General features: G+C 45.5%; 1 pseudogene; it reads left to right on the forward strand.

The window, feature by feature from the left end:
• The first annotated feature begins 981 nt into the window (after positions 1-981).
• LOC140460113 (uncharacterized) lies at positions 982-4,396 on the forward strand (annotated as a pseudogene).
• The last annotated feature ends 6,158 nt before the right edge of the window (positions 4,397-10,554 follow it).

Here is a 10,554-nt window from a genome sequence, read left to right on the forward strand (position 1 = left end):
TTATCAAAGATATTATGACAGAGCACTTGTATAAGTTCAAGGTAATCAGGCAGCGTGAATGTGTTTTTGTCAATGGGAAATAATGTGCCCCAGGGAATGGGGCACATTTCCCCAAATTCTCCGCAGTTCTGGTGTCCTTTTGGTTCTGTGTTTCCGATGAACAATTGAAACTGTGATCACACTCAGGAAACGTGTACAGTCACTCCCTCCTGCGAATAGTGTAATGTTTCTTCAGTCTGTGTGACTGGTTAAAGCGTTGCCCAAAGTCAGCTCACGGGGAGACTCTCTCAACAAGGGGAGAAGACATACAAAAGTTGAGCAGCGAGATAAAATGTCGAACCACGGGGAAAAAATATTGTGGCTCTACCCCTTTTTTTCCTATTGGCATTTGGACACTTAAAATCTGTTAGTAACACCAGCATCCCGATAGAGTGTACAGCGCATGTTTGACGGTGTCAGCAATGTCGTGCGCATGCTCGCCAGGTGTCAGCAAAATACTGGGCATGCTCATCGCAGTCGGCACAAAAAAGCGCGCGATCTTCTTTTGATTGACCAATAGGGAGTACTGGAGGACCGGAAGGAGACTAGTCCTCCTGCTAATCAGAGACACCGCATTGTCTGAATGCGGAAGTTGGACCATGAGTTTCTGAAGATGCTGCTGCTCTTGTTTCTCTGAATGAAGATTGAGCTTCACCCCAGACTGCAATCTCCTTCCTCTGTCCAACATCTGTGAGTACCGCACTCTCTTTTCTCACCACCTTTTCCATTTTTTTTTCATTCTGGGATTCAGTTGTTGACTTGCCGCAACTGAAAGGAAAGGGAGTGAATCGGGGTGGGGACAGACTCTGGAAACGTTGCTCCACGTCTGTGTCGCAATTGGCAAAATAGACAGGCAGGAGGCTGGAAGAACAGAAGAAGCCAGGTAGCATCAGGAGGTGGAGAAGTCGACGTTTCAGGTGTAACCCTTCTTCAGGATTGGGGATGGGTGCAGATAAAGGGTGTCCTGGGGGCAGGGTGGTGAAGTGGGGACAGGTGAAAGGTCTGACCTGGTTGGTGAATGGGAGAAATAAATCTGGTTAGTGACAAGGAGGAGTGGAAATGAGGGGGAGGGGCTGAGAAGGGAGTCGTGGTGGGGTGGGGTGGGTGGGAAGAGATGGGAAGTGAGGTTATTTGAGACTGGAGAACTTAATGTTGAGTCCGCTGGGCTATAGGCTGCCCAGGCGGAAGTGGAGACGCAGGTAGATAGGATAGTGAAGAATGTGTTTGCTATGCTTTCCTTCATTGGTCAGAGCATTGTGTACAGGCATTGGGAGATCATGTTGTGGCTGTAACTTGGTAAGGCAACTTTTGGAATAGTGCGTCCAGTTCTGGTCTCCCTGCTTTCGGAAAGAACTTGTGAGACTTTGAGAGGGGACGGAAAAGATTTGCGAGGATGTTGCTAGACTTGGAGGGTTTGACCTACAGGGAAAGGCTGAGTAGATCCAGGATATTTTCCCTGGAGCATTGGAGGCTGAGGGGCAGCCTTATAGAGGTTTGTAACTGGCATGGATAGGGTGAATATCCAAGGTCGTTTCCCCAAGGTAGGAGAGTCCAAAACGAGAGGGCATATGTTTGAGGTGAGAGGGGAATGATTTAAAAGGGCCCTGAGGTGCAACCTTTTCACGCAGAGGGTTGTGGATGTATGGAATGAGCTGCCAGAGGAAGTGGTGGGGCTGGTACAATTATATTTAAAATGCATCTGGTTGGGTACATGAATAGGAATGGTTTAGAACCATAAGAGCCACATGCTGGCAAATGGGACTAGATTAATTTCGGATATCTGTTTGGCACAGACGAGTTTGACCAAAGGGTCTGTTTCCGTGCTGTATGACTAATTGTCTTCGGTGAAAGCAGAAGTGTGGTTGTGAAGACTGGAGGCTGGGAGCAGAAGAAGTTACAATGAAATATTTGATTTATGAGAGAGCAACTGAGTGAGTGTGGATATTTGGGATTTTGGTGGAAAGTGGGAATTCATTGCACTGTGGGGATCAAGCCCTCACTATCCAGTCATTTCAGCTGGTGGATGAGACTTGGCAGTTCATGCAGGCAGTCAATCCAGATAATATTTTATAAATTCCTGCTTTGGAAATAGAAACAGTCTGAGTCAAGACTGAGATACAGGCAAACTCTGACCTCATACCTTTAATGCATTGTCTGAGCTGAGATGCCACCTTTTGTTGTAAAGCCTTATGTAATCTTGAGAGGGGGCCTTACAGGAAGTTCTGGGATTTACATATTGATGATACCTGCAATCCATTCTAAAAGATGAAAGACTGAACAATCCCGATTTGTTCAATATATCATTTCAGTGGCAGGCCACAAATGTCTTTCCATAAATTCTGTGCCTTATGGTCTTATTCTCCACAACCACCTGATGAAGGAGCAGTGCTCCGAACGATTGTTCTTCCAAATAAACCTGTTGGACTATAACCCGGGTTTGTGTGATTTTTAACTGTGCCCAGGTTAGGGTGGATTGATCATGCTAAATTATGCATAGTGCCCAGGGATGTGCAGGTGAGGGTGGATTGGCCGTGCTAAAGTACCCATCATGCCCAAGGAGGTGCAAGTTTGTGTGGGTTAGCCGTGCTAACTTACACGTAGTGTCCAGGGATGTACAAGGTAGGGTGGATTGGCCAAGGGATATGGGCCAAGTGCTGGCAAATGGGACTAAATTGATTTACAATATCTGGTCAGCATAGACGATTTGGACCAAAAGGTCTGTTACTGTGCGGTATATCTTAATGACTCTGGCTTTCTACTAACGTTTGCCACGTCTCTTCTGTTCAGTTTCTCTCTAGTGTCTGTGTTAATACCTTAATGTGTCTGGTTATTCCTCAAGATGCATTCCCGATTCATCCTGAATTGACACATTTTATTTTGCTTCCCAAAATCAGACCTGCTCACTCTCAGCAGTATCACAATGTTGTGAAAGATGTTAACTTTCAGGTGGAGTTATCCAAGATATAAGTCTTGACGTTTTTGCTGTTCTGATCTTGAATCAGCACCTTCAGGAGAATTACTTAAAGCGGAGTGAGAACAGGGGAGGGGGAGGGGAGAGAGAGAGAGAGAGAGAGAGAGAGAGAAAGAAAGAAAGAGAGAAGGATGTTGCTTTCAATTTTGTGGAATAACAAAAGAAAAGAATGCTCCACAGAAAGTAGAATAGCTTGTTCTGAATTTCTACCCTGCACTGACAGTGTTGTCTTTTGTAATCTCTTTTTCCAGAGTATTTGAAGATCCGAAGGCAGAAATTTCAAAATGAACAGATGAAGGCCTTATGCCCGAAATGTTGACTCTCCTGTTCCTTGGATGCTGCCTGACCTGCTGTGCTTTTCCAGCGCCGCACTTTTCAACACTGACTCTCCCGCGTCTGCGGTCCTCACTTTCACGTCAATATCTGACAGTCACTCAATCGATTGGGACAGCCACGATTTTTTATTACAATTCTGTGAGAAGGAGCAAAGCTTTTTGGTTCCTATTTCAGTATATTTTCATTATCAGTGGGACTGGATGAGAGACCCTACTGTTGCTGTGCACTGAGTGTGGAGCCTGAAACTGTTATACGGCCTGGAAAGAGGAATTCACAGCAGTGAGGGGCAGGACACGCATTTGCTTGTGGTTGAAGCTTCGGACATGGAGAAACTGTGGAAGTGTGGTAACTGTGGGAAAGGCTTCCGTACTCCGTCTGACCTGGAGATTCATCGTCGTTTCCACACCGGGGAGAGGCCGTTCTCCTGTCCCAAGTGCGGGAAGGGCTTTACCCAGGTCTCTGCCCTGCTTAGGCACCAGCGGATCCACATGGGGGAGAAGCCTTTCACCTGCCCTGAGTGTGGGAAGGCCTTCAGCGATTCATCCTCCCTACTGACCCACCGGCGTGTCCATACGGGAGAGAGAGGCCCTTCAGCTGTCCCGAGTGCGGGAAGACCTTCAGCAATTCCTCCACCCTGCTGAGGCACCAGCGGGTCCACACGGGAGAGACTCCCTTCAGCTGCCCCGAGTGCGGGAAGGCCTTCAGCCGTTCCTCCAATTTGCTGACCCACCAGCGGGTCCACACGGGGGAGAAGCCCTTCTGCTGTCCCGAGTGCGGGAAGGCCTTCGGCGATTCCTCCTCCCTGCTGACTCACCGGCGAGTCCATACGGGGGAGAGGCCCTTCAGCTGCCCTGAGTGTGGGAAGGCTTTCACCTGCTCCTCCCACCTCCGGTGCCACCAGGAATTTCACGTGCCATCGCAGGGGGACTGACAAAGCGACTGCCGAGTGCAGTTATCGACTGGATTATCAACCCAGTTCTGGGATCTGTTGGGTTTGAATAACACCGCGGCAGATGGTGGAATTGGAATACGGTCAGAATCTAAAGATGAAACCATTTTCTTTTGTGGGGGGGGGGGGGGTGGGGTTAGGGGAGGAGAGAGAAAACCCCAATCTGATTCACTCACGCCCATTTTAGGGAAGGAAACTGCCATTGTGGGAAAGGATTCACTCAGTCGTCCGACCTGCATCCTTTACCCGGTCTGGCCTACACGTGACTCCAGACTCACAGCAGTCTGTTTCACTCCACACTGCCCCCATTCCCGGCCCCACACGTTAAGGCTGTACCAAGGATCCAATTACAAAGGGACAACTCTTTGCTGACCGATAGTAAAGAAAGTGGGTGGGGTGGGGGGAGGGGGGAGTGTGTGCGCTTTGACCTTGAGCTGTTTAAAAAGCAGCTACTTTCTCTACATATTTTTGCTGGGGGGGGATCTGAAGCTGTAACAAAGTTGGGTCACAATAAAGATTACCTGAACTTACTGCTGGGCTCAGACTCTCATTGAAAGCTTTGAGCTCCAGATGGTTTTTTGTTTTAAAGCTGCTCATTTCTTCCAGACTCCTGCACTAAGTTTCCAATGTCGTGTATCAGATGGAGCAGTGAATGAGTAGCTAGTATCGTTAGAAATTGTAAATTTTGAAGGAGAACAGGTACTGCATCGTTTCATCAACATTGTAAAGGTTACTGGCAGCACTGGGAGGTGTGGGCTGTGTTCACTCGAAACTCTCTTATCTTTAAAATTGAGAATAGCTAAAATGATATATTCAGAAACATCATTGAAGTCTAAACGCATTTCAATTTTTTTAAAAGAGCTGCTGAAATCTTTCTGAAAATTGCACTGGAATATTTGCAGTTAGGCCACAGCTCAGGACAGGCTGTACCGCCGCTCCCTCACCACCAGGTGCCTGGAGGAAGAATGCCTCATCTTCTGCCTCGGAACACTTCAACTCCAGGGCATCAATGTGGACTTCAACAGTTTCCTCATTTCCCCTTCCCCCACCTCACCCGAGTTCTAAACTTCCAGCTCAGTAACTGTCCCCATGACTTGTCCGGACTTGTCCTATCTGCCTATCTCCTTTTCCACCTATCCACTCCACCCTCTCCTCCTTGACCTATCACCTTCATCCCCTCCCCCACTCACCCATTGTACTCTATGCTACTTTCTCCCCACCCTCACCCTCCTCTAGCTTATCTCTCCACGCTTCAGGCTCACTGCCTTTATTCCTGATGAAGTGCTTTTGCCCGAAACGTTGATTTCGAAGCTACTTGGATGCTGCCTGAACTGCTATGCTCTTCCAGCACCACTAATCCAGAAGATGGTTTTCCATGGTTCTATGGTTTTCCAGTACCCAACACTCAGCATTGTTTTAAGGTAATTGGAGGAAGGTTTCAGGGGAGATGTCAGAATAGGTTCTCTACTCAGATAGTGGTGGCTGTGTGAAATACACTGTCAACAGTGGTTGTAGAGTCAGATACATTAGGGACATGTAATGGACTCTTGGATAGGTACATGAAAGTTAGTACAATAAATGGTATGTAGGTCAGTCTGATCTTAGAGTAGGATAAAGGGCCGGTACTGCATCGAGTGCCAAAGGGCCTGTACTGTGCTATATACCTAAATAGAGTCAAAAGTTTTGTTTTATCAGCAGTACAGTCAGATCCGAGCAAACAAGGACATGCAGGGCATACCGTGCTTAGACAGAGTGAGGCATACAGAGTTACAGCTGCACAGGAGGTGCGCAGAAGCAACATTAGAGTTCATATTGGAGAGCTCCATTCAGCAGTCTAATAATAGCAGGGAAGAAGCTATTCTTGAACCTGTTGGTACATGTGTTCAAGCTTCTGTATCTTCTGCCTGGCAGAAGATGGTGCAGGAGATCATTCCTGGGGTGGGAGGGGTCCTTGAGGTTGGTAGCCTTTCCATGACAATGAGAAGTGTAGATGGATTTCATGGGTGGGAGGTTGGCTTCCGTAATGGACTGTGCTGTGCACACAACCTTCTGTAGTTTCTTCCGGTCCTGGGCAGAGCAGTTGCAGTAGCAGGGCGTAATGCACCCAGATTCAATGCTTTCTGTGGTGCATCTGTAAATGTTGGTGAGTGTCATTGTGGACATGCTGAATTTCTTGAGCATCTTGAGGAAGAAAAGGTGTTGTTGTGCCTTCTTGACCGTTGCATGGGTAGGTTTAGATATTTCGCCACTCCTTTCTCATTCTTACTAACTCCTTTACTTGATGCAGTCACAGTCAGTTTCATACCTTGTGCTAATCTCTTTTGAAGGTCTTCTTCAGAAGGATAAAATATTATGAGGGGCAAAGGTAGTGTACATACATAATATGAAATCTTTAAACTTGAATTCATTTTAAAGAGCAGAACAACGTATTTATGGTAAAAATGGGTAAACTTAACAGGTTTTATGAAGGGTGAGAGTGGAAAGTATGTGGAGGTGCATGTTAAAACAGGACTGAGTCTGCATGGTTTTGACAACAGGAGGTCATGTCTGACAAATCTATTAGGATTCTTTTGAGCAGGTAATGAGTAAGTTAGACAAAGGGAGAGCCAGTGGACGTGAGCGATTTGAATTTCCAGAAGGCCTTTGACAAGGTGCCGTGCAGGAGGCTGCGAAGTAAGATAAGAGTCCCTGGTGTAGGAGCAAGGTACACCTCATTCTTGTAGAGGATTGGCTGACTGGCAGAAGGCAGAGAGTTGGCATAAAGGGGACTTTGGAGTTCCAAAGGGGTCCATGCTGAGAATGCTTGGACAGTCCAGGAGAATGGTCAGAGAAGGGGCAGATGGAATACAATGTGGTAAAGTCTGAGGTTATGCACTTTGGGAAGACCAGAAACAGAGACTGTTTTCAAAATGGGAAAGGCTTCGGAAATGTGAAACAGAAAGGGATTGTACCATTCATTCGGGGTGGTGTGGAAAGGATCGTATCATTGAGACTTGGGAGGATTATACCCTTAACGGCTGTGGGGGAGTAATGGATTATACCATTCAGAGGGGGACGATTACATCATTCGAAGGTGGAGGAGGAAAAGGGGAGGGGAGGATTGTACCATTCACATCACGGGGTGTGGATTGTACCATTCACAGGGAGAATTATTTAGTTTTATTTTTCAGAATTTCCAGGATACACGGTATATGCCAATTTTACCCACCAGAAATCGACTGAAACTGGGTGCACTAAAAAAATCCAGCAGGAAGATTATCAGTAAAAAGGTCTAGTTTCGGTCATAGCAGTTATGGACTGAGATAGTCACACTGCACAGAAACAGACACTTCAGTTCTGTTCATACACGCCGACTAGATATTCCAATCTGGCCCAGTCCCACGTTGCAGCATTTGCTCCATATTCCTCTAAATCCGAACTATTCATCTAGACACCTTTTAAATGTTGTAATTGTACCCCCCTCCACCACTACCTCTGGCTGCTCATTCCATACACGCTCTACCTTCTGCATGAAAACGTTGCCCCTTAGTTCCTTTTTAAATCTTTCCCCTCTCATCTTAAACTTATACCTTCTAGTTTTGGACTCCTCCATCTTGGGGGGAAAAGACCTTGGCTATTCGCCCTATCCATGATTTAATAAACCTCTCAGGTCACTCCTCAGCCACCTCCACTCCAGGGAGAACAGCCTCAGCCGAGTCAACTTCTCCCTATAGCTCAAATCTGGCAGCATCCTTGTAAATCTTTTCTGAACCCTTTCAAGTTTCACAACATCCTACCAAGAGGAAGGATGCCGGAATTGTACACTTATTCCAAAAGTGGCCTAAACATTCTCCTGTACAGCCACAACATGACCTCTCAAATCCTATACTCAATACTCTGACTAATAAAGGAAAGTATACCAAACATCATCTTCACTATCCTATCTACCTGCAACTCCACTTTCAAGAAACTGTGAACCTGGTCTCCAAGGTCTCTTTGTTCAACAACACTCCCTAGAACCTTACCATTAAGTGTAGATGTGCTGCTCTGATTTGTTTTTCCAAAATGCAGCACCTCGCATTCATCTAAATTAAACTTCATCTGCCACTCCTCAGCCCACTGGCACATCTGATCAAGATCCCATTGTAATCTGAGGTAACTTTTCTCGTTGTTCACTACACCTCTAATTTTAGTGTCATCAGTAAACCTACTAACTATACATCCTATGTTCACATCCAAGTCATTTGCATAAAAAATATAGAAAGGAGTGGACCGAGCATCGATCCTTGTGACACTCACTGGTCATAAGCCTCCAGTCTGAAAAACAACTCGCCACCACCACCTTCTACCTTTTGAGCCAGTTCTGTATCCAAATGGCTAGTTCTCTCTGTATTCCATAAGATCTAACCTTGCTGACCAGTCTCCCTTGGGGAACTTTGTCGAATGCCTTACTGAAGTCCATATAGATCAAGTCCATTGATCTGCCCTCATCACTTTTCTTTGTTACTTCTTCAAGCACTCAATCAAGTTTGTGAGACATGATTTCCCACGCACAAAGCCATGGCGACTATCCCTAATCAGTCCTTGCCTTTCCAAATATGTGTAAATCCTGTCTCTCAGGTTTCACTCCAACAACCTGCCCACCACCGATGGCAGGTTCCCTGGCTTTTCCCTATCACCTTTCTTAAATAGTGGTACCACGTTGACCAACCTCCAGTTTTCCGGCACCTCTCCTGTGACTATCAATGATGCAAATATCTCAGCAAGGGGCCCAACAATCACTTCCCGTAGCCTCCCACAGAGTTCTCAGGTACACCTGATCAGGTTCTGGAGATTTATCCACCTTTGTGTTTCAGGACATCCAGCATCACCTCCTCTGTAATATGGACACTTTTAAAGATGTTATGATCTATTTCCCTACATTCTATATTTTTCATGTCCTTCTCCAGAGTAAACATTGATGCAAAATACTTGTTTAGTATCTCCTCCATCTCCTGTAGTTCCACACATTGGCTGCCTTACTCATCTTTGATGTGCCCTATTCTCTCCCTAGTGACCCTTTTGTCCTTAATGTATTTGTAAAAACTCTTTGGATTCTCCTTAACCCTATTTGCCAAAGTTATCTCATGTCTAGTTTTTGCCCTCCTGATTTCCCTTTTAAGTCTACTCCTATTACCTTTATACTCTTCTAAGGATTCACTCAATCTATCCTGTCTATACCTGACATATGCTTCCTTCTTTTTCTTTACCAAACACTCAATTTCTCCAGTCATCCAACATTCCCTACACCTTTCACCCTAACAGGAATATACTGTCTCTGGACTCTCATTATCTCATTTCTGAGGCTTCCCATTTTCCAGCTGTCTCTTTACTTGCAAACATCTGCCCCCAAACAGCTTTTAAAAGTTCTTGCCTATTACTGTCAAAGTGAGACATTCTCCAATTTAGAATTTCAATTTTTAGATCTGGTCTATCCTTTTCCATCACTATTTTAAAATTAATAGAATTATGGTTGCTGGCCCCAAAGTGCACCCCCACTGACACCTCAGTCAGCTGTCCTGCCTTATTTCCCAAGAGTAGGTCAAGTTTTGCACCTTCTCCATTGGTATATCCACATACTAAACCAGAAATCTTTCTTGAACAAGCTCAACAAATTCCTCTCCATTTAAACCCTTAAACCTATGGCAGTCCTGGTCTATGGTTGGAAAGTTAAATCCCCTACCATAACCATATAAGGGGAAGTGAGTTTAAAGCTGGGCACAATCCTCCAGGTGCAGTTTCAGCAATGCTATGTTTGGTTGCAGCAACACTTTCCTCCCATTATGTTCTATTCCTTTAGCGATAAAAGCGAAAGCTGTATTCACTTTCTTTATTATCTACTGTACCTGCATGCTTGTTTTCTGTGACTCATTAATGAGGATATCCAGATGTGTCTGCACCAGATCATCCCAAACCTTCTATTAGATAATAGATTGCTTTGCTGTTTTTGTTTTGACCAAAATGCATGACCTCACACTTATCCACATTAAACTCCATCTGCCACATTTTGTCCTACTCTCCTAACCTATCTCGATCCATTTGAATGGTTCATGTTTCCTCATTGCAATTTACCATCATGCCTATTTATGTGTCATCCACAAACTTGGCAAATGAGCCTTTTATACATGTATCCAAGTCACTAATGTAGATTGTAAATAGCTGGGATCCAAGGACACAACCCTGTGGCACCTGACTAGTTACATCTTGCCATTCAGAAAAAGAGCCATCAATTTGGACTGTC

Source organism: Chiloscyllium punctatum, chromosome 36 (assembly GCF_047496795.1).
Source record: "Chiloscyllium punctatum isolate Juve2018m chromosome 36, sChiPun1.3, whole genome shotgun sequence".
Lineage (NCBI taxonomy): Eukaryota > Metazoa > Chordata > Chondrichthyes > Orectolobiformes > Hemiscylliidae > Chiloscyllium > Chiloscyllium punctatum.